General features: G+C 42.9%; 1 protein-coding gene across 3 annotated transcripts in view; it reads left to right on the forward strand.

The window, feature by feature from the left end:
* The window catches only part of LOC126187490 (uncharacterized), a 1,186,162-nt gene that overhangs the window by 285,987 nt on the left and 874,153 nt on the right, over positions 1–26,022 (forward strand). The gene's annotated exons all lie outside the window — the stretch shown is intronic.

A 26,022-nucleotide genomic window follows, 5' to 3' on the forward strand; every position in this document is an offset into this window, starting at 1 on the left:
ATGCCAGTTTCGTGACGCTGTAGAGAGCATTGAAGATGATCCATGTCCAGGAGCATCATTAACAGCTCAGAAAGCGGCAAAAAATTCTTCGAGACTATCGTTGTGCATCTACTAGGTTAACTGAGGAGCTCACCGGAATTCATAAAACAACTGTGCTTCGCATTCTAACTGAAATTTTGGACAAAACGAAAATATGTTGTCGCTTCGGGCCCACTCACACACTTACGGTCGAAAAGGTCGCAGAGTGGAACACTGCAGAGACATAAAGTGATCGGCTGCTAGGGACCCATGCCTGGTCACGAAACACTGTGTGTTCAGTTTTAACCACTTACAAAGTGCCAAAGCGGGGAATAGAAAGGTCCAGAATCTCCAAGACTGATGAAAGTGCGCAGGCTGTGTCAAGACGCTGCTCACTGTTTTCTGTGGTTCAAAAGGAATCGTGCATTAAGGATTCGCTGCAGGAGGTTAAATTGTGAATGTTTGTTTAAAATCGTTTATGAGCGAGAATTGTTCGGGTTCGACCTGAGTACCGCAATCAAGAAACATGCTATTTGTTGCATTCATCGTCGCACAAAAGCAAGAGTGAGAGCAATTTCTTGGCTCAGAAAAGTATAGTGATACTTGAACATACTCCTTACTCGCCTGATTTGTCTCCATGAAACTTCAGGTTATTTGCAAAACTGAAAATGAGAATGAAAGGAAAGCGTTTCGACACGAGTTCAGGTACCCACAAGGCTACTACCTTGGTACTGCAGACAATTTCAGAGGTTCAGTATAATAATTGTTTTTAACATTCTCCGGTGATACCAGGAAGCCTGTATTGATAATGAAAAACTATCTGTTATTCAGCGGTAGGGAGATGCTGAAAGGTTAAAAAAACAGATGGAGAAAGATTGTTTTTGGGATGAAACACTACAGAGGTTCCATGGTCCCCTATTTGATTGTTTGGGGGCAAAAGAGAGAGAGAGAGAGAGAGAGGAGAGAAAAAAAAAGCCTCATAACTCCACAAGATTCGCCGGTTACTGAGTGCGAAACGTGTGAGTCTTATAATCTTAAAGACCTGAATCGATTTTCGCTAGGAGGCCTAGCAATTTTTTATTACGTTTACTGAAATTCTATATTTATTGTTAAATAGATATGTGAATTAACAAATTTTGAATCATTTTTTATTTAATATTGTTAAGAAACTAAATTAAAATTCGATGCAGACATGTGAAATGCCTCATAATTAAATGAAAAAACCATATACATTAATAATAGTGTAGAAATAAAAAAGTATTTGCTTTTTTATTTGATGTTTAACATTTTTGTGACAAATATTAATTTATTTTGAACACTCGCATTTTCATGTGATTAGTAATTAGAAACAAAGATGTTATTGTTATTAGAATTATGATTCCTTATTTGTTAACTATTATTTCCATTTGATAATAAATATAGAATTTAAATAAAGTAAGAAAAATGTTCTGTTAGAGGTTCGACTCAGGAACATCGCGATTTTATGACTTACACGTTACGTATTGTGCTACCAGCGACGTTTTTAAAATATTCGAAACTAGCTGTTACCAGCTGCTTCGCTCGTATATCGGTAGTCTTGTTATGATGAGTGTTGACGAGTAAGTAAGCTGGTTATTTTACGAGATGTCTGAGTGTGTAGTAGTGTAGAGACGTATGTATAAGAATGTTTGCAGTGCCAGTATGAAAGTGTTTCTATTGTTTTGCTGTATGTTGAATCTGAAAGCATGCATTATATTTTCTAATTATATTTAAAAAATGCCTCGACTCGTTACATCCATGGAGAAGTAGAGTTTTTAGAAGTTTCTCTGGCTTATCTAGTACAGGATGTGAGCTTGGAAGCTGTAAGAGATGCGTTCCGCTCAACGTGTAAAATGCGACGGGCTTGTGACTGTTCTAATGTTCCAAGTTCCTGCGGACCTGAGATTGCTCTGAGGTTTGTTGGATTCGAGCAACTTTCGCTTCTTGAGTCCCTTACAAGTATGCGCTAAATAGGACGTTTGCAAAGCTTATTGTTTTAAATATGGTTCTCGGGCTTGCCGTCTTATTTTACTGTCGTATCTCTACCAGAACTCTGCAGCCATGCCATGTGGTGTAGGAACTCAATATTATAAACCACCCGCTCAGTAACATTGGATTTGCACTGTCACGGAATAATCTATAGACGCTAAGAGTCGCCGACCATCGCGATAGTGTCGAGTGCATGCTTCTCACTTACACTATATTAAAAAACGTTAATAACACTCAAAAAGATAAAACTTTGTAAAGTAGCCTTTGGTCTTTCCTCAAGGTTAAGGCTATCTTCATACCAAATATCAAAATCGGTTCTGCTGTTTAGTTGCGAAGGCGTAGCAGACAGAGTTACTTCCGCATTTACAATATTAATTTGGATATGGATGTTTTGTATTTATGGCTTATGGCAAGAGTATCTGCATTACATTAATTGCAGTAACTGATGACAGTACACGCACTACGTTAAACTTCCGAAGGAGGCTTCATAAAGAGAGCGAATGAACTGCACTTCTTACAATAAAGTTCTACGTGATACCCAATATATGCTGAATCTTTGACTGCCAAGACTGCAGTCAAAACAGAATATATTATAATACGATACGACACGTTAATGACAGATTACAAGGGATCTTCTTCAAGTCAACACGAACCTTCTCAGACTTAATTCGTTTCACAACTGCTGTTGGACAGGTTGACTATGATACGGCGAAAAGTGTGTGGGATCAAAAGAATTTTCGCATAGATTATCTCGACTTGAGCAGTTAAGAAACGATCATCAACAGCAACATGTTTCACCGATGTTGGAGTCAATAGCTGTGAGGTGAAACGTGAGTTAAACGCAACGTAATGCTGAAGACAGCATCCATAACGAAATCTATTGTAAGAATCTCGCCATAATGTTTCCGGAAATAATAACACAGTACTGTGGATTCTCATTGATTCTGACGAAGGAAGATCCGTCTGGTAAATTAAAGCTAATTAATCAGTGAGACAGACTGCCACGATACGTGGTTCACAGACCTGCTAGCTGTACAAATGTAGGGAGTTTTACTTTTAGAAGATGAATTCCATTTCTGTTCGCAGAATTATTTTCGTTGCACTTTCTTTTGGAGGAAAAACAGCCAATACAATCTAATGTACTTTGATGATGGTCTTGTTCCGCGTCAGGAATTATCCAGTGATTTCTTAGTATAGAAGAAGTTGTTAGAAAGGGACTGTTTTACTACCCTAGTTAAAGAATATTTCTGCAGCTCTGGCATTTTTTCTGTAGAAATATCTATTACCGAGGTTCTTCTTTTGTAGTTTTGATAGGCGTGCTAAACAGGCAACTGGAGAACGTGATGTGGATCGCTGGACAGCAATCCACGCCGATGCTGCGCCAATAAACGCTGCTCCATAACGAAAATTTGTGCCCCAGCGAATATAATAGAAGGACTACTCACTGTCCTGGTCTGTAAGCACCCGTTGGATACCTCTTGTGAGTAACATTCACCGATATGACGCTCTTGTTGACGTAAGTAGTACACTCGGAACCAGAGATCGCTCGAACAGAGTTGGGAAAAACGAGAGTTACCCAAGTGGTGACTACTGAGGCGTTTGAGGATGATTACCGGCTTGAGAACCCTTACGTGGTTCCGAAAGTGCAACTCTCCTAACTCATAAATTCCAAGTACTTGACGTTAATTCGAAAAAAGTGATGAGTGCAATGAGAATGAGGCAGTATACATGAAAACTGACGCAGGTACTTTAACCGAAAAATAAACCTTAACTTTCGTTTGCTTCTGCAGTCTTCTAATCTTACTACTTTCACTTGTAATTGTGGTAGTCCAACTAACACAGGGGCAAAAAAGTCGAAGTCGTCAAGTAAGTAGTAATTAAAGTGACTCTCTTGAAACTTCTCTGAAGCATACCGCATCGCTGAATAAAACTGTCCGAATTAGTACCTTCAACATGACAGTGGCATATTCAGTCGACAAGGAAGAATTTTAAGCACTGAGCGTAACTGTCATCATAAGGCTGTCGTGAGATAATACATTTGAAAACAGTAGTACAGTTCTCTGGACGGTGTATTGCGCAGAGCCGCGTAGTAACTCGTCACAAGGGCTTAAACGATCAGGATGGATGCCTTTAGGCTGTCGACAGTCTGTCTTCGACGCCCTGTTTATGACTACTAAGTGCGGTTGAAGCTGTCGCGTTAGTATTCGCTCCCTTGTAAACGTCGAACCGTTTATGAAACGTTCCTGGGATGTCTTGTTTCTGATTTCGTTTAAAAATGTTGATAAATGTGGACGAATCGATTTTATGCAGTGTGTTCCACTGAATAGAGATTCATTCATTTTCTTAATTTAATTGAAGAGAGGCAGATTTGATTATTACATGGAAACAGATACATAAATGACGATACACTTGCTACATTAGAAAAATGGAACTGATTGGCAACAAGCCTGCATACTCGTATTCTGCATAGATGTCCCACGGCTATACCTACTTCCTCTTTTAGTGGCGAATATCAGTGTCTAGTGACAAAACATTCGCTAGTGCAGTAGGAATATAAGTGTGTTTTCAGTCATGCGGAAATTAACTATTTATTGCATGTCTCGAAACCGTTGGCACGCATAACGTTTTAAAACATTTACTCAGTTACAGTAGTTCTGTCTCACCCTCACCCGCCACCCTTCATTCTTGCTCCAAACCCTCATCCAGCCATCCAGATTTAAGTTTTCCGTAATTTCCCTAAACCGCTCCAGGCAAATGCCGGGATGGCTCCTTGAAAGGACACAGCCGACTTCCTTCATTCGTTCATTAAACCGAGCTCGTGCTGCACCTCTAATGACGACGTAGTAGGCGCGACGGGACGTTAACCACCCATCTTCTTTCCACCTCCTCCTCCGTCCTGCGAGGTCACTGATTTCCGTAAAGAAATCGTCCCCTGTCTTTATTAAAAGCTAGCGACCAGCCTGGCTGGACTTATTTATAATATGTGGTGGTAGACATAAACCTTCCTCCTGAATATGCCTATCCGCCAGTGAAAATCGTAACAAAATCCCTGCAGTAGTTCCAGAGAGTAGCATTCAGATACAGACAGAAAAAGAACGCCACACAGACTTTTTAATACGTATAGCTATTACAAATGTACTGATAACCTCGCTTCTTTGTTGTTGTTGTTGTGGTCTTCAGTCCTGAGACTGGTTTGATGCAGCTCTCCATGCTACTCTATCCTGTGCAAGCTTCTTCATCTCCCAGTATCTACTGCAACCTACATCCCTCTGAATCTGCTTAGTGTATTCATCTCTTGGTCTCCCTCTACGATTTTTACCCTCCACACTGCCCTCCAATGCTAAATTTGTGATCCCTTGATGCCTCAAAACATGTCCTACCAACCGATCCCTTCTTCTAGTCAAGTTGTGCCACAAACTTCTCTTCTCCCCAATCCTATTCAATACCTCCTCATTAGTTACGTGATCTACCCACCTTATCTTCAGCATTCTTCTGTAGCACCACATTTCGAAAGCTTCTATTCTCTTCTTGTCCAAACTAGTTATAGTCCAGGTTTCACTTCCATACATGGCTACACTCCATACAAATACTTTCAGAAACGACTTCCTGACACTTAAATCTGTACTCGATGTTAACAAATTCCTCTTCTTGAGAAACGCTTTCCTTGCCATTGCCAGTCTATATTTTATATCCTCTCTACTTCGACCATCATCGGTTATTTTACTCCCTAAATAGCAAAACTCCTTTACTACTTTAAGTGTCTCATTTCCTAATCTAATTCCCTCAGCATCACCCGACTTAATTTGACTACATTCCATTATCCTCGTTTTGCTTTTGTTGATGCTCATCTTATATCCTCCTTTCAAGACACTGTCCATTCCGTTCAACTGCTCTTCCAAGTCCTTTGCTGTCTCTGACAGAATTGCAATGTCATCGGCGAACCTCAAAGTTTTTACTTCTTCTCCATGAATTTTAATACCTACTCCGAATTTTTCTTTTGTTTCCTTTACTGCTTGCTCAATATACAGATTGAATAACATCGGGGAGAGGCTACAACCCTGTCTTACTCCTTTCCCAACCACTGCTTCCCTTTCATGCCCCTCGATTCTTATAACTGCCATCTGGTTTTAGTGAAGACCAATATTTGATCAAGCTTGCAAAATTCGATTAGGTGTAACGTGTAAACACGAAAGTAAAAGCGGTTTCCGAAATTCGGTTTTTGTGTTCTAGGAGTTGCGTACCGTGTAAACCTGGCCACTTAATTACTGTGCGCGTATTTTCGATCACTTTGATCATCGAGCGAGGTGGAGCGGTGTTTAGCTCAACACTCGTGTTCAGCGGGAAAACTAGGCGAACACCCGATGGTCGTCCATATTTAGATTTTCCATGGGTTCTGTAAATAATTTAAGGCAAATGCTAAAATGGTTCCTTCCAAAAGGATACATCCATTTCTTTTTGCATCCTTCTCCAGTGACGATAAACAGTAATATTCTTTATTTTATTTTCAAGCCTCAAAACTCACACATTGTGCAGGCTCATCTTTCCAGACTGGGAAAATGTTGTTTTGTCTCTAAATAGAAGTCTGTGAAGCCATCAATTTCAAACCTCCCTTCCATTTCACTGCTGGAACATCTTCGGCCTTTAGACTAGGACTGTGATGAGCTCGAGTTTGCAGGTCTTACGTTTAAGCCTTGTGTGGATAATCCACAATGCAGTTGACCGTGCCTTAGGCTACGGATGGCTGGTCAGGCTTCCCCGTTTCCTCGCTTGATCCTCAGTATCTCACTCGGGTGGTTATGCATAGCAGTCTTCGACACGTGAAGTCGAGTAACGTTTCTGAGTACTGCAAAATAAAAGTGTTGTTCAAGTATTAAAAAAGAAATTGATCTGGCTTAAACTGTTGTTCAACACAATCGAGGTAGCCCGAACCTCAAAGTATCGCGAGTATTGCTATTGTGCTGGTAATAGTCGTTACATGACCGGAGTTGTTTCATATTCTAGAACACACTACGCTTGCTCATATTTATTGGATGACTTATTTGCGCTTCCGCTTTGTAGTAATAAAGTGTGGATGCTAAGCGAGCCTGGAATGTTTTCGGACTTGACGTAATCCTTGAAGTTTATTGTTATTATATTAAGCAAAGTAATGGTACGAATTATTTGCAGAAGAATGGAAAATCTGGTTGAGGCGGAACTCGGAGAAGACCAGTTTGAGTTCCTGAGAAATGCTGAAACACGTGAGACAGCACTGACCGTATGACTTACCTTAAAAGATAAACTGAAGAAAGCAAATCTGCGCTTACAGCATTTGTAGATTTAGAGACCACATTGAGTCTTTCAAATAAGGAAGGTAGCAGGGATAAAATAGTGGAAGCAAAAAGTTGTTTACAGCTTGTACAGAAACCAAAGTGCAGTTACAGGAATCGAGAAACATCAAAGGGAGGCGGTTGTTGCGAAGGGAGTGAGACAGGGATGAAGCACCTTGTCGATATTATTCAGTCTGTACGTTGAGCAAATACTAAAGGAGGCCAAAGGCAAACTCGGATAGGGAATTACACAGTTCAGAGGAAAGAACTAAAAACGTTGAAAAACAGTTGCGTAAAAAGAGGTTATTAGAAGAAGAAGAACAACGACAACAACATCGTGCTTGGGTAGCTCAGTCGGTAGAGCACTTGCCCGCGAAAGGCAAAAGTCAGGAGTTCGAGTCTCGGTTAGGCATACAGTTGGAATCTGCCAGGAAGTTTCATATCAGCGTACACTCCACTGCAGAGTGAAAATTTCATTCTTGTATTATTATTAGCGTAGTGTGTGTCTGAAGTGTTTCACAGTCTTATGAAGAAGCCTGTCAAGTGTATGCAAAAACTTGCGTACTCATATCGTTTTAAATTTTCTTCCGATATAAAAACAGTATTGTAGCATGTATGACATTTAAGATGAGATGAAGAGCTCCAGGTTGAAACATGATGGAACAGCCTTCCTCGCAGCTTCGTTGCAGGTGAACAGACAGTGTGAGCAGCACAGCATAAAGAGGAAAACGGAACAGGTGCACCAAAACTCCAGTTTGGGCTAGGTTAACTTACCCGACTATTTGATGTCGAGAGAAGGTGATTCCTAATCTCACAGCTTTATTTGATAAGTACTTTTTTTCCTACTAGGGATATTTGTGTTTAAAGACGTAGTTAATTATATCTCCCTTTTGTTACAACTAAAATCTTTTGCTTATTGCTTTCCCGCACACGCTCATATCGCTTTTGAAATTTGGAGTTGTCATGATCATCATTTATAAATATGAGCCCGGTAAGTATGGAAGTGTGCGGTGCTTACGGAATACACTAAACGTAATGGTCGATAATACTGAGTAAACGGTGATCATGGCTGTTACGTATAAGATAAATTCCGAACTTTTAATGGCTCTGAGCACTATGGGACTTAACATCTATGGTCATCAGTCCCCTAGAACTTAGAACTACTTAAACCTAACTAACCTAAGGACATCACGCAACACCCAGCCATCACGAGGCAGAGAAAATCCCTGACCCCGCCGGGAATCGAACCCGGGAAACCGGGCGTGGGAAGCGAGAACGCTACGGCACGACCACGAGATGCGGGCCGAACTTTTAATAACCCGTGAGCATAGACGTGAGACATTGTTACTATTTACTCATAATTCCAGCACATTCGGCAAATTCCATTGTTTGGGCTCACAGCGACTGCAGTATAATGGTAGTAAAACGGTGCTTTGTCCCTAGCAAGTGGGTTATGAGTAATCCTCTACCATAATTCTTTCTAATTGTTTTCTTTCGGTGCAAAATACTAGTTAAAGTATTCAAAAGCGAATGTTGATCTTGAACCAAGATGTATTTCAAAAGTTGTAAACATTCATGTTTCTTCAAAGTAGTCGAATGTCTCCAATATCAGATAAGGCGTGGTTTCTGAGGTTTTTTGGAGCTGTCTTCACACAGGACATGAAAGCTAACATGGAGATGAAGTGGGACAGATTTTTTGATGACGTAACATGAAGTTTCACGTTGCGAACCATTCACATCCTAGGCTGGACAGAGCAGAAGCTGTACTGTAATACAGTTCATGAACTTAAGTTCCGTGTTCGATGATTTATGTATTAGAATTTGCGAGCTATGAAAATACATTGTTTCATGGTACTGGCATATTAAAGAAACATAAACACCCGTGACTTTTTGTACTATTTACTATAGTAAAACACTGGGAAATAATATGTCAGTTGTTAATACTAACACCTAACCCACAAGTGCAAAAGTGTAGGATGGGAAGACATATCTTCCCAGATGCTTACTGAGCCTGCCTGCCTGTGTGTGTGTGTGTGTGTGTGTGTGTGTGTGTGTGTGTGTTCATTGGTCTTGTAGAAAATAGATCAGGAACAGAGCGAGTGAGAGTCTTATGTTGCGGGTTGCATATATCAGAAATCAGGGCACCCCTTCAGTGCTTCCATCCTACCTTCTGGTGCGAGTAGGACGAGCGTCAGAACAGTGGCCCCGCCGTCGCTTCCTGCTCGTCCACTCGTTCTCTCCTAGTGAAACGTGCAGGAGTGTTAGGGCTCTTTCCGACGCAACCACTTAGCAACGCTGCAGCTATTTGAGTGGTTTCACACGCAGCCACAGCCACTGAACGGTGGCGCTACTTGGCGGTCGGTGTTCTGCTTTGCTGCGAGTGGCGACCACAAATAGTGCCTCCACTCGCGACTGTGCAAGGAATTTACCAGTAATGGTAGCGTTCAAACTACGCCACAGTCACAGCACAGTTTCAAATGCGGGAGCACAGCGACCTTAACGCACGGGTCGGGGGTCACTTGTAAAGCGGATGTGATTGGTTGTGCACTGTCGTAGACAGTGCTGTTGGGATACGGGAATACACGGACCAAACACCAATACCGAAGAATGAGATTTTAACTTTGCAGCGGAGTGTGCGCTGATATAAAACTTCCTGGCTTCCTGGCAGATTAACCCTACGACGCTCAAGCCTTTTTTTCTAACTTGGATGCCTAAGGGGGGGGGGTTCGGCGAGCCCACAGGTATTAAATAAGTTTACTGACGAAAAATTACAACTTTCAAAATGGTTTATGTATTTTAACTAAAGCATCGGTTTATAAACGTTGTTGATTGTTATAAATATTGGATTGAGTGAATAAAAAGTTGACATATTACAATACAAAATACAGATTTGTTCATATACAACAGACTAATCTGAGCCCTCAACTTCAAGGCAAGAGACACACTTCACAATTTTTTCTGAATGTGTGATACACACATGTTTATGACACTATCCACAATACTGTTTTGGTTTACTTAGATTGTTGTACTTCTGCTTCTTTGTTTTAGCTTTTCTTACACAAACATGGCACCGACCTTTCCCTGCAGGAGGCTGACATGCTTCTGTTGTCACTTCTTTGATTTTCTTTTGTAGAATAGTCTCCATTGATTGAACAATTTGGTTAGATAACCCTCTTGCATTGGCACTTCTTTCTTCTACCTGCAATTTCACTAGTTCCATCCCAGCTTGCAGAAGATAAAGTTTCCGTTTGTTGTGTTTCTTTTCATTCCATCATGGATGTTGCTGGATGAATATGGTGGTTGCATTGATAGCACAAATGTCGATGAGAGAGTAAAATACAGATAGAGGCTATCTCTTTGTTCCCCTCTTGTAGGTGTACATACGCGCCATTTGATCAATGGTATCAATTCCACCATTAGTGGAATTATAATATGCATTTATCCCGGTTTTATTCTTCTCTCCTCCAACAGTGCCTTTATCTTGGTGCATTGCTGACAACATCAGCAAGTTCTTACTTGGTTTCGTTTTTGCTGTGTAGGACACCAAAGTTACTGGAGGCCTCCGTGTTGGGAACTGCACTAACTCACTGCAAGTTTACGAGATTAATAACAGCTGACTGACATCAACAATCACTTCCTCTGAAAGTAAACCACTTGTTGTGAATATCAAGAATACCAACCAGCAAGAAACTAACTTGCATTGTTGTGGAGATGAGAAATATGAAATCCTACTAAGGGAAATTTTCTGTAGGATGGAAGCCTAAGGGGGAGGGGGGGTTGTGGGACCCGTAATAAGTTTATTTATTTTTTCTTTCAAAGCAGAAATTTTCTATAAAATATATTGACACTAACGTTTCATAAAATAGCCAACAAACAATAACTCAAAAGGAATATGTAGTACGAAAGTTACTTGGGCATAAGCAGGGGACATAAAAAAAATTGTGGGTTCAACGAACCCCCCCCCCCTAAGCGTCTTAGGGTTAAAGCTGTGTGCCGGACCGAGACTTGAACTTGGGACTTTTGCGTTTTGCGGGCAAGTGCTGTACCATCTGAGCAACCTAAGCACGACTCACGCCCCTTCCTCACAGCCTTACTTCTGCCAGTACCTCGTCTCGAGTCTCGGTCCGGCACACAGTTTTAATCTGCCAGGAAGTTTCATTAATACTGAAGATATCATCATTGAAATTGAAAAAGATGCCTGCCATACGGGACCTGAAACATGACGAATATAGCAACAGTACTGAAATACGGATAGAAATAAAGTAGGTGATGATAAAGAGCTGATAAATATTCTCCAGCCAGCAAGAGAAAGTTTTCTGTCGCTACAGACAAACTACGTCCCACGCCTCAAAATCACATCGCTCACAAGCAGAAGCGGAACAGAGTCAGTCAACGTGTGAGATATGCAGAACTCAGGCATGCCCATACAATAATCGAAAGCAGAAGTAGACCAGTTATTCTATGGAAAAACTTGTGTAATCTTAGTACAGGCAAAGCAAAAGTTGCTGCTGATCCCACTGTCCCAGCCCGAGAACTGAACCGGTGCTTCACATTACCTACAACCTCAATTGAACCAACAAACGAAACAGACTCGTTGGTTGCTACACGAGACTAAACGACTTTAACCATGAAAAATTCTATCTGAAGCATATTACTTGCAATACCGTCAAAAAAGCCATCATCCTTATCAGATTACTATACAGGGTGAGTCACCTAACGTTACCGCTGGATATACACTCCTGGAAATGGAAAAAAGAACACATTGACACCGGTGTGTCAGACCCACCATACTTGCTCCGGACACTGCGAGAGGGCTGTACAAGCAATGATCACACGCACGGCACAGCGGACACACCAGGAACCGCGGTGTTGGCCGTCGAATGGCGCTAGCTGCGCAGCATTTGTGCACCGCCGCCGTCAGTGTCAGCCAGTTTGCCATGGCATACGGAGCTCCATCGCAGTCTTTTAACACTGGTAGCATGCCGTGACAGCGTGGACGTGAACCGTATGTGCAGTTGACGGACTTTGAGCGAGGGCGTATAGTGGGCATGCGGGAGGCCGGGTGGACGTACCGCCGAATTGCTCAACACGTGGGGCGTGAGGTCTCCACAGTACATCGATGTTGTCGCCAGTGGTCGGCGGAAGGTGCACGTGCCCGTCGACCTGGGACCGGACCGCAGCGACGCACGGATGCACGCCAAGACCGTAGGATCCTACGCAGTGCCGTAGGGGACCGCACCGCCACTTCCCAGCAAATTAGGGACACTGTTGCTCCTGGGGTATCGGCGAGGACCATTCGCAACCGTCTCCATGAAGCTGGGCTACGGTCCCGCACACCGTTAGGCCGTCTTCCGCTCACGCCCCAACATCGTGCAGCCCGCCTCCAGTGGTGTCGCGACAGGCGTGAATGGAGGGACGAATGGAGACGTGTCGTCTTCAGCGATGAGAGTCGCTTCTGCCTTGCTGCCAATGATGGTCGTATGCGTGTTTGGCGCCGTGCAGGTGAGCGCCACAATCAGGACTGCATACGACCGAGGCACACAGGGCCAACACCCGGCATCATGGTAGACCGGCAAGGGAACTTGCTGTTCCAACAGAACAATGCACGTCCGCATGTATCCCGTGCCACCCAACGTGCTCTAGAAGGTGTAAGTCAACTACTCTGGCCAGCAAGATCTCCGGATCTGTCCCCCATTGAGCATGTTTGGGACTGGATGAAGCGTCGTCTCACGCGGTCTGCACGTCCAGCACGAACGCTGGTCCAACTGAGGCGCCAGGTGGAAATGGCATGGCAAGCCGTTCCACAGGACTACATCCAGCATCTCTACGATCGTCTCCATGGGAGAATAGCAGCCTGCATTGCTGCGAAAGGTGGATATACACTGTACTAGTGCCGACATTGTGCATGCTCTGTTGCCTGTGTCTATGTGCCTGTGGTTCTGTCAGTGTGATCATGTGATGTATCTGACCCCAGGAATGTGTCAATAAAGTTTCCCCTTCCTGGGACAATGAATTCACGGTGTTCTTATTTCAATTTCCAGGAGTGTATTTCGTAAACCACATTAAATACTGACGAACCGATTCCACAGACCAAACGTGAGGAGAGAGGCTAGTGTAATTGTTTAATACAATCCATACAAAAATGCACGGAAGTATGTTTTTTAACATAAACCTAATTTTTTTAAATGGAACCACGTTAGTTTTGTTAGCACATCTGAACATATAAACAAATACGTAATCAGTGCCCTTTGTTGCATTGTAAAATGTTAATTACATCCGGAGATATTGTAACCTAAAGTTGACGCTTGAAACCTCCGACGTTTAGTTGTGTGTTGTAACAAACACGGGCCACGGTCGGCGAGCAGCATCTGCAGGGCCAGCCCGTTCTCCTGGTCTTACACCTCTGGACTTCTTTCTGTGGGGTACGTTAAAGGAGAATGTGTACCGTGATGTGCCTACAACCCTAGAGGATATGAAACAACGTATTGTGGCAGCCTGCGGCGACATTACACCAGATGTACTGCGGCGTGTACGACATTCATTACGCCAGAGATTGCAATTGTGTGCAGCAAATGATGGCCACCACATTGAACATCTATTGGCCTGACATGTCGGGACACACTCTATTCCACTCCGTAATTGAAAACGGAAACCACGTGCGTACGTGTACCTCACACCTCATGGTAATGTACGTGTGCGTCAGTGAAAAAGACCAATAAAAAGGTGTTAGCATGTGGACGTAATGTGCTGTTCCAGTCTCTTCTGTACCTAAGGTCCATCACCGTTCCCTTTGGGTCCCTACGTAATTCGGTGCTCTCCGATACACACGATCGAACAGCGGAGGAGTGGTACTCAAGCGTCAACTTTAGGTTACAATATCTCCGGATGCAATTAACATTTTACAATGCAACAAAGGGCACTGATTACGTATTTGTTTATATGTTCATATGTGCTAACAAAACTAACGTGGTTCCATTTTAAAAAACGTAGGTTTGTGTTAAAAAACATACTTCCGTGCATTTTTTTATGGTTTGTATTAACCAATTACACTCTCCCCTCTGCTCACGTTCTGTCTGTGGAGTCGATTCGTCAGTATTTGATGTGGTTTACGAAATATATCCAGCGGTAATGTTAGGTGACTCACCCTGTACAGTGAACATGATGGCATCACTATTCAAAAAATGGCTGAGCACTATGGGACTTAACATCTGTGGTCATCAGTCCCCTAGAACTTAGAACTACTTAAACCTTACTAACCTAAGGAGATAACACACATCCATGCCCGAGGCAGGATTCGAACCTGCGACTGTAGCGGTCACGCGGTCCCAGACTGAAGCGCCTAGAACCGCACGACCACACCGGCCGGCATCACTATTCAAACCATGCTAATTATTGACCTGCTACTGCCTACTATAATATATCTTCAACCACTCCTTAATTACAGTTGTTTTCCCTGAGGTCTGGAAATAGGGACTATAGTATTATTAAAATTACTTGATAGTCGACACTTAAAGTGTTGGAAGTATCTTCCTCCAGTCAGACCGCTCAACGGCACGCCCGTATTATTCGCCGTTGCGAAGGTACCACATCAAATGGTTAGTGCACTTTCAATTCCTTGTCTAGTTTGTGTGTGTGTGTGTGTGTGTGTGTGTGTGTGTGTGTGTGAAAAGAATCTTCAGTACCAAAAGGGCCCGCCCTTTTATTTCGCAATTCATCACACATGATGTACACACTCAAAACAACACACAAACAACAATGGCAACGAAATAATGAACATTCCGTACACATTACTAGCCGAAGACTACTGAATTCTTTCGCACAAGAGGCGATTCGGCTTCACATATTTAATTATTATCATCACAGGCATCGGCTTACAGTAGGTAAACTTCCTACAACATGAAACCGAACTTTTTGAAGGGAGCAAGTGATCTTTGCAACTGATTTGATAGATAAATAAATATAGCAACGTGATTTGAAAGACTGTAGTGCAGTGGTAAACTTAGAGTTTCAGTTGCACAAGGTAATGGGTTCGTATGCCGTCGGGCGACAATATTTTTATTTTTAAATCTTTTTCTAAATGACTCTGATTATTATTATTTTCAGTTAATTGATTTGAGCGATTTTTTTAATTTTCAATCTTTTGTCGCATATTTTTTATTGTCGTATTGACTTTTTATTATTCCCTTGTATTTATCTTCCTATCATTCTGTTTTCGTTTTCTCTAGGAAGTTCCAACCTGGACTGCTCTGGTCGGTATCGCGTCATCTCGTGTAGCAAAAGCGAGATGTTTCAGTTCGCTTTTAGCGCTGACACTGAATTTTTTTTGTCATTAGTTTGCTCGTACCGGCCAGCTGTAATCGGCATGAGCAAATTGAGCGTGATTAATAGTTCTGCCGTAAGTTGCTGAACGCCGCTTCCTCGGATACACTGCACATCAAGAGGTAGTGGGTAAGGTTAGGACATGAATGTAAAATGAGGGCTACAAAACACTGTCTGCCGCAGTTCAGTCATTGGTAATTTAAAATCAGCTGTGGGCAGAACAACTTGCATTCCCTCCATGTCTGATGGCAGCAGCTTCCAAAATTGCTTCGTGTTACATGAACACTTGTGAAATGATCCGTCGTGTTTGCATGTCGCCTTTATCTGAGCGGTAGCCGATGTGGCAACACTGCAGCGCCAAGTGACAGACGTCCACTGTCAAGTAATTTTAAACGCAGTATAGCTAACACACTACTTAAAAAGGACGTAAAGGACTTTGTAACAGCACCCTCCCATTACCGACCTGTTTGCTTTCTTCTTGCATTATCCAAGGCCTTAGAATACATGGTCCACGACCAGCCAACAAACTACCTAACTACAGACAGCCTACTAAGCGAATACCAATCAGATTTCCGTAAACATCGCAGCTCAACATCTACCCTAATATAGGTAACAGATGACATAAAGCTTCCAGGAATACACAAAAGCCAACTGGCATGTGCTTCTTAGATTTCAGCAAAGCCTTTGACACTATCGACGATGGCATTTTACTTGCCAAACTCAGCGGGCTAAATTTCTCCCTAAGAGCAGTCCAATGAGCTCGCTCATACCTGACGTTTCGCTAGCAATGCCTCACGTCTGGAACCATAAAGTCGCAATGATGGCAGTTAGTATCAGGCGTCCCCCAGGGTTCGGTATTAGGTCCTATACTCTTTTCATTGTATGTAAATCATGTGTCATCAGTTCACTGCAAATACAAACTCACGGCGCCTGAAACAGCTTATGAATGTCTTTATTCGCTATATCGTTAGTATTCAATTCTTTGATCATGTTTCACCATTAAGCAAGTAACTATCCTTGTTGTGTGCTAACAGGCGCAGAGATTTCATACCACCTGCCTTCTACATTGTCTTGTGAACGAGCAGTGTCCCTCATATCTCTCCTTGACCATAATGATGATACCTGAACAACATGGCAGAAACACCCTTTCCCATCAGAATAAAATCCTTTCTGTCCCACTACATCGTTCAGCCACTTCCTTGAAGACCTTCTAAGTTTCGGGAATCCGACTCTAGAATAACCTAGCGCATTACATCAGATGACTTTAAAACATGTCAAGCTTCAGAAGACAGTTAATGACATGTCAACTAAAGCAACAATAAGGATTACTATTGCATGTATACGCACTCGTTATCGTTTTATATCGTTCTTTTCCAATCAGATCTTTCTCATTTCCCAGCATTCGTAGCTGGTGCCATCACCTTAAATTTCCTTTCTCCAGATCTCACTATATCAGAAAAAATCTATTTTATAACCTGTAAATTTTTTATGTATCTGCCACTATCGTTATTATTTTTATTGTCATCACTGTTAGTGGCAGCACTAGTACAAGTACTAGCACTGTTAACTGTATTAGTTCAGTCAGTATTACTTTCTCTTGTCACGATAGACACTCAAATCATTTTAATTATATTTGTCATATTAAAATGGTTATTTCTTAGGTAGCTATGATGTAAAAAGGGTACAGTATATGTGAAGACCTGAACCAATGTAAGAGAGAGCCTAATGGCCATAGTTATATCGAATTAAATAAATACATAAAATTTAAAGACACTCTCCAGAGAATATTAAACTGCCTGAGTAAATCCAGGTAGCTGAAGTTCTGTTTTCTGCTAAACAGTCTGCCTATGCTCTTGCGGTTACCCCTGCGCTTCCACAATTTTACTAAAATCAACAGTGTGATCCTCCAGAACCAACTTATCTTCAGAAATCACCTTTGCAGTTACACCACCAACAAACGATGCTCAATCGGGGGTTTACTGTGTTGCCATACCAGGAAAATGACAGGATACATCATGAGGATATATCGAATGACCGTTTACTTCAGAGTCCTGATGCTGGTTCAAATGGCTCTGAGCACTATGGGACTTAACATCTGAGGTCATCAATCCCCTAGAACTTAGAACTACTTAAACCCAACTAACCTAAGGACATCACACACATCCATGCCCGAGGCAGGATTCGAACCAGCGACCGTAGCGGTCGCGCGGTTCCAGACTGTAGCGCCTAGAACCGCTCGACCACTCCGGCCGGCTTGGACCCTTGTCGCGAGAAATAATGAAACTTAAGCTACCAGACGTACATGAAAAAACGCACGCAGCTTTTCCACATGTCACTGCCGAACGTTGGTGAGTGTGCAACGGCACGTCATAAAAGAAGGAGAAAATGCCGCGCCTGGGTGGCTTCACGGATTCTGTTGTTTATAGACTTGTTATCGACGTAGAAGCTGACAGTTCCAGAACTGAGACGAATAAGGAAAGAGCTAAGAGATTACCAGACGACTGCCTGTAATTAATGGCTACGCGGAGTCTGTCGCCGATCGACTCGTTATCGACGTGGCAGCTGACAGTTCCAGAACTGAAATGTATTTCGCGTATTCGAATAAGGAAGGAGCTAAGAGATTACCAGACAGCTGTAATTAACACCTTCAGTGGCTTCAATATTCAACAATACAGGGCTATTACAAATGATTGAAGCGATTTCATAAATTCACTGTAGCTCCATTCATTAACATATGGTCACGACACACTACAGATACGTAGAAAAACTCATAAAGTTTTGTTCGGCTGAAGCCGCACTTCAGGTTTCTTAAACAGGAGATTGGAAAACCGATGGATCGGTCGTGGTGGAGATCATGATCAGCAATTCATGTCATGCCTCCACGCTCTCCCGACTTAACCCCATGCGATTTCTTTCTGTGGGGTTATGTGAAAGATTCAGTGTTTAAACCTCCTCTACCAAGAAACGTGCCAGAACTGCGAGCTCGCATCAACGATGCTTTCGAACTCATTGGTGGGGACATGCTGCGCCGAGTGTGGGAGGAACTTGATTATCGGCTTGATGTTCTGCCGAATCACTAAAGGGGCACATATCGAACATTTGTGAATGCCTAAAAAAACTTTTTGAGTTTTTGTATGTGTGTGCAAAGCATTGTGAAAATATCTCAAATAATAAAGTTATTGTAGAGCTGTGAAATCGCTTCAATCATTTGTAATAACCCTGTATAGTAGAATCCCGGGAGTATGCTTTTGCATCACACACAGCTCGCTCACAAAAATTACCCTGTGTTTAAGTTAGGACTTTTCGTCACTCTTGTTTGTAATTAGACTACTGTGCTAGGTGGGAAAAGCTTTCCGTCTGGCCACATAAGAAGCCTGCGGTAGTGCCGGAGAAGGGTAGAATATTATTTCATTCTCTGTAAAAATTAAATGACAATCTAAGCTATAATACATTTCTCTGGTCGTCTCTCTTTATGTCTGAAGTGCAACTGCTCACATCATTGCAGGTTAGTTAACCAGCTGGCTGGCCAGTGCTGTCGTAGTTAAATTGCGCTGGTAAAGCAGTTCTCGCCGGCCGGTGTGAACGAGCGGTTCTAGGCGCTTCAGTCCGGAACCGCGCTGCTGCTACGGTGGCAGGTTCGAATCCTGCCTCGGGCATGGATGTATGTGATGTCCTTAGCTTAGTTAGGTTTAAGTAGTTCTAAGTCTAAGGGACTGATGACCTCAGATGTTAAGTCCCATAGTGCTTAGAGCCATTTGATTTGAAAGCTGTTCTCCCGCATTATCGGTCAGTCTGTGTGCTTGTAACACAGCATAAAACGTATTTTTATGATCGTATTTGACTGTACTGGACACAGCTTATCTTCCTCTTCACATGAAACGAAATCAAGTGAGATTCAAGCAAATGCGGAAGAATACATGGTGTAATATTTAAATCTGATGTAATCTTGTGATGAACGGAGTATAGTGATGTATCTAGCGATTGGAGCGTACTGTTTCTATCTCAATAGTTGTGTCTGTTATGACGATACGAAATTAACGACAATACCACACCCAGTCCCCGACCGGAGAATATCTGCGGCCCGGCCGGGAATCGAACCCGGGCCACTTCGCTTAGCAGTCCACCTCGCTGACTGAGGCGGACAGTACTGTTTTCTTAATCATCATTTCTATATGCACGTCAGTGCATCTTTCTTTGCACCTAATAAACACGGAAAATATATTCTAAACTTTAATATTTCGCTTATCTCAACGTCGAAATTAATCTCTCTTCGGGGGGATACCCTTTCTCATGGCATCATGGCAGTGTCTTTTCTTCGAGTCATGTTGCTGATTACAGCCAAAATTTCTTGAAATGAATTTTTCGACATACGAAAATAAAAAAAAAATTGATCATCATCTCGTTGAAAATCAACAAATAATGTGTGAAAAGATCAAAGATTGTGTCTTTCTAAAACCAGTGGAAGGATCCAGAATCTCCATTTCGGTGTTTATTCTTACTCCGAAAAAGAAGCAGAGCTGGAGTGAAATCAGCTTCTATGTTCATGCCCATTGGAATAGTGACAGATTTTATACAAGGTGAGCAGAGACTGCAGCACCTCTAACGCGCGTTTGAACTGAAAGCTCGGTAGCAGCGCCCCCAACGTCAGCGGAAGATCCGCTTGTGAGCCGCTGAGCAGCGCTGCGAAGTGGCCCCATGTGTGTGAGTGAGTGAGTGTGTGAAAAGAATCTTCAGTACCAACCGTTCCGTCATCTTATTGATACGTAATAATCGTCATGCTAAACGGTTGCGTATGAAGCGGCAGTGCTGCGAGTCCTCAGTTATACTTGTGTAATCGCTCTCCGTTCTACCCACTTGTCCCCGACAACAAGATCAACGAGCAGCGGTGAAGACTCGTGAGTCGAGTCTCGGAGCATGCAGAGACGGAGTCGGAAAGACTCAACGGAAGAGCAAGCCGCTGAAGATATCCAACGCAGTTCTGGACGAAACGTTAGGAACAGAAGAGTTTCGTGGACCACTGCCTTATACTCCGAAAGGTTTACCAGCAGCAGTGTCATACGGTCATGAAAGCCTTCATTCTATCACGAATATACAGAGCTACTCCGTGATAATACAAACTTTCTGGATGATGGAGAATAGTAAGTGTATTAATTTGAGGTAAGGGACCATGGTCCGGAAACGGCAGGGTTGAAAGGTATAAGCGAAAATGGTTGTGGTACCTCTGACAATGGAATATATGTAAAAAATATATACTTTAAGAGCTGTGAAACACATCTCTTGTACTGCAGCTCTTTGGTTTCCATATTTTCGTGGGAGATAGTGTGGACCAATACAGGAATGAAATATCCAGTAAATATGGGCTCTAATTGTATACCTTAAGAGATGTGGACCCTTTTTCAGTCTTTGTTTTAGTCATTCTTTTTCTGTCTGCAAATCTTAAAGCAAAGTTATTTCCAATTTGAAGCCAGGGGTTGAAATTTTGTGGCAGATTGGAACGCGGATCCATATCTTTCTTGCCGACAGTCCTTAGGAGCATTGGTCCGGATTCTGTTGCCTATCCGGCAACAGTTTTAACCTACTAAAAAGTTTCAAAACTGCACATATTGCTACAGAGCGGAAGATTTGTTCCAGAATTGTTGTTGCAAAGTTGGACACGCCCTCTTTAAGGAGAGAGGTGGGAACACGTAATGCACCTAGGAACATTGTCGAACATGTCATTTTGGTGGTCCAGGTGTGGGGAGGCATAGTGTTGGTTGGGCGTACTGTCTTTCATCCATTGAACGTAGTGCACTAAATCCCTCGAACACGTGTGGGGTCTGTTGGAGGGACGTATTGCAGCACATCCACATACACCAACGAACACCCAGCAGTTGTCAACCGCACTGATGGATGAATGTAATCCCCCGAGATGATCTCACACGCTATTAATAACCGTGTGCCGCAGATTGTAGTATCCAAGGGACCATCGTGAAGCGTGGTGTGGTGACTTCAGTGTAATTATTCTCGTTCAATAAAAGTGTCCTATCTGTTCGTCTGACTGCGTATCTCCTCATTATACTGTAGCAAATCTTTTTGTTTATGGGCCAAGAGCTATGTTGCTTGGCAGTGACACATCATGCGAAAGTTACTTTCGCCCCTAAGTTTTGCGGACCAATGAAGAATCCACTCTTACGACAAGAAAAACGACACACCACGAAGGATTATCCGAATGGACGGAAATCGGTAGACGACAGGTGTATGTACAGAGAAACAAATCATTACAATTTCAGAAAAAATTCCATGATTTATTCAAGTTGAGGGAGTCAATAACGCGTTGGTCCACCTCTGGCCCTTACGCAAGCAGTTACGCGATTTGGCGTCGATTGATGGAGTTGGATGTTGTTCTGAGGGATATCGTGCCAAATTCTGCCCAATTGGCGCGTTAGATCGTCAAAATCCCGAGCTGGCTGGAGGGCCCTGCACACAGTGCTCCAAATTTATTAATTGGTGAGAGATCGGCGACCTTGCTGGCCAAAGTAGGGTTTGGCAAGAACGAAAGCAGTGTAAATTCTCGCCGTGTGCAAGCGAGCTTTATCTTTATTATCTTGCTGGAAATTAAGCCCAGGATAAAGAACAACAAAACGGCGCGTAGAATATCGTCGACGTACCGCTGTGCTGTAAGGGGGCCGCGGAAGACAAGGGGTCCTGCTGTGAAATGAAGTGACACCTCAGACCATCACTCCTGGTTGTCTGACCGAATGGCGGGGGACAGTTAGGTTCGTATCCCACCTGTCCAGGGAGTCTCCAGACACGTTTTCCCTGGTCGTCGGAGCTCATTGTAAGCGGAACTCATCACTGAAGATAATTCTAGCCCAGTCAGTGTGATTCGAAGCCGAAGACGCGACTGGAGACGTCGTGGTGAGGTACTATCGCCCGCGGTGCGGCCCGACAACGAGGTGTGATGGCCTGGGTTGTCATCCGCGGCACCCTTGCAGCACGCCGATGTTCTGCGCCCCGTTTTGTAGCCCTTCGCGACTAGCTGTACTGTGCTTGCATTTCAGCAAGATAATGCCCGCCTGCGCACTCTGAGAGTTCCTACTGCTTGTCTTCGTGCTTGCCAAACCATGCCTTTGGTCAGCGAGGTTGCCGGATGTCTCCCCGATTGAGAACATTCGGTGTATCATGGGCAGAGCCTTCCAACCCTCTCGAGATTTTGACGATCTAGCGCTCCAGTTGGACAGAATTCGGCGTGTTACCCATCAGGAGTGTATCCAACAACTTTTACCAATCAATAGCAAGAATATCTGCTTGCATAAGGGCCAGATGTAGACCAACGCCTAACTGGCTTAGTGAAGCTCTTTTTCCTGAATAAATCATCCAGTTTTTATGAAATTGCACTCATTTGTTTGTCTGTAAATGTACATAACATCCACCGATTTCCGACCCAGTCGAAGAATTCCTTCGTAGTGCGTCCTTTGTTTTTTGTTAGGGTGTATTATAAAAATGGATATATGTGTGTTTGTATGTTCATCGTGTCCCCCTAAACCACTGGGCCGATCCCAACCAAATATGGTACATACATCCCTTGCTGTCAGGAAACAATTGCTATGAGATAAGAACCACCTACCTATCATAGTTCAGGAGATATGACGTCATGAACACTAAGAGGCGTGAAAAACTGCCGCGTCATGCATGAAGTTTTAATTCATTTACTCTTTAGTAAAAGACACTCCTACCGTCCAGTCAACTTCAGGAAATCTCTAGCACCTGGCAGCGCTTTTGAGAACTGCCAGCTGCGAAGCGCGAACAACTGTGGGCGAAACAGTAGGCATACCCATAGAGACGTTTACAGAATCGCGTTGTAGACACACAAAGCAGCTGCCCCCAGCGTACAAATACCGTCCGGGATACTAAATACATTTGTACGTATGTTTATTTCTTTGTACGATTGTTTTGTGTTCTAAAAGGTGTTTTTACGAATACATCAAATAAAATTTTGTCGATATTACACTACAAGCGTAAAGTTCATTCTCTACGCAAACATATTGCAGCGACGATCAACATTTAATCTCTGGAAACTATGTTTGATTCGCATGTTGATTAAATGAAACAAAGCGGGCTCTTTTCGAAGACGACGACTCTTGCTTCTTTCACTTGTGTAGTTTCGTGTCCACTTGCCTCTCCTGACAAAGAAACATATGGCAGTTGGAAGGATAACAACGTGTAGGTTCCGCTATGTAAAGACTTACCAAACATAACGACCTCAGCAATGTGTTAATTCAGTGGTCATTTCCTTCCACTTCGCCGCTAACAACATGAGAATCGTGCCAGAGCCTGCTAAAGCAGGCACTCTGCTCATTATTTAAATTAATCACCTTCGGTCGATGGCGTTGGATAACTTCATAAGCTCTGTCAATTTTTCTTTTTCTAATTCCTTCTCGCTTCCAGCAACCTATCAATTCTAGGGATTAATGATAGAATATAAAGTGAAAGATCGTATCGATTAAGTAGAACATTTTTCTTTTCTTTATCATGCTGCGCTTGTTAGAAAGCCGCATTTGCTTTAGTGCTACACGGAAATTTTGACAGAGGCACACGTCTGTGTATTGGATAGACTCGTGCTATGTTTATCACTGTATGTGTGTGTGTGTGTGTGTGTGTGTGTGTGTGTGTGTGTGTGAGTGAGAGAGAGAGAGAGAGAGAGAGAGAGAGAGGGGGGGGGGGGAGTTTGCGATATGAGAGAGAGAGAGAGAGAGAGAGATAATTTGCGATAGTGAAGTTGTACCACGATCTCGAGTTATTTGTAGCATTTTCTGAGCACTAGGCGACCTGCGTTAAGCGCAGCGTGAAGGCTGCCGGCTCGTGGGCGTCCGTCGGCCTTTTGCTTCCGCGCGTAACGTTCTCAGTGCAAATAAAGCAACTTTCAGAGAAACATGCGCGTAGGAGCGCATGGCCTTTCCATCCTTTGTGTGGCCCACTCGGCTTGGTTCTCTCCCCAGACCAGTAAGCATGCCAAAAATAACATTTAAATACTTATGTCCAAGCTACATCATGCACAACTCCCTACCGTAGATGAGGGCAGTGAAGTATGCGTGTTATCTCATTGCTTTCCCGGTTACCAGCACCAAATTCACATGGCTCCAAGCACTATGGGACTCAACATCCGAGGTCAACAGTCCCCTAGACTTAGAACTATTTAAACCTAACTAACCAAAGGACAGCACGCACATCCATGTCCGGGGCAGGATTCGAACCTGCGACCGTAACAGCAGAGCGGTTCCGGACTGAGGTGCCTAGAACCGCTCGGCCACAGAGACCGGCTACCAGCACCATCGAAGTTTTAGGGTAGGAAACACTACAGTCCTATTTGAAGTAGTCATCTTAACTGTTGTTTTTATATTATACCCTAGTATGGAAACAGGTGTTTCATATAAGTGTAGGTAGAGCAACAGGACATTTTTGAGCCCAAAAGTACTGGATTTGTGTTAGGTGTTTGAGGACTTTTGTGCAGTTAAAGCTATTCACTGAGCTATTAAAAACGCAGTCATTACAGACGTAGCGCAAGGTATGATATAGAAAGGAAATTGGCCGTACTCATTCAAAGGAACCATACCGACATCGGCCTTAATTGATTTAGGGAAGCCGTGGAAATTAATCTGTACGTTCGGGCAAGGGATTTGAATCGCTGTTCTCACGAAAATGTCAGGCGCGACCATGCTCACTTATTTAGGTAGTAAGTACTTACATGAGCACAGCTGAGAACGAACGAAAATAGTTTATAGACTAACACAGTCATTCAGTATTGCAATATGGTATGCATTGCTGTTGAGTCGCAAGTTTTCCGTTGGGTAAGAAATTGTATGTCCAAGTCAGTTCGAGATACTTTTTGTCTTCGTTACACAATTTGCACCAAAGAACTTCGTCTCGAAATTGCTATCCAGACGAAGAAAAGAAGTCCGCTGTGGTAATTAATGTGAACACCTAACTCTACAAATTTTTTGATGTCACCATTTTCATCAGGTACACAAATGTTTGTTTTATAAATTCAAAGTACTTTTCTTGCTGCCGTATAATATTTAAGTCATTCCGGCTTTTTATTTTAAGGGCATTTTCAGTGGCTTTATTTAGTTAATCGTTTGTCGTGACAAAAGCTGCCTTTCCCTGGAATCTGACAAAGGGACGCCACTTTACTTACGGAATTCGCCACATACGCGCACTGCGATCTTTTGGTTTTCTTTGTTTCCACGTTTTACTAACTAAATTACGAGTATGAGCAATGTTTCATTGTTTATCTAGCAAGATCTTCTGATTTATAGCACGAGAACTGTCACGATTATTGTCGTAAGAAATGTTTTTCATTCGGCGACTCGTGTGCTGTGGATCCGTTTTGCTG

The sequence above is a fragment of the Schistocerca cancellata genome, chromosome 5 (assembly GCF_023864275.1).
Source record: "Schistocerca cancellata isolate TAMUIC-IGC-003103 chromosome 5, iqSchCanc2.1, whole genome shotgun sequence".
In the NCBI taxonomy this organism is placed as follows: domain Eukaryota; kingdom Metazoa; phylum Arthropoda; class Insecta; order Orthoptera; family Acrididae; genus Schistocerca; species Schistocerca cancellata.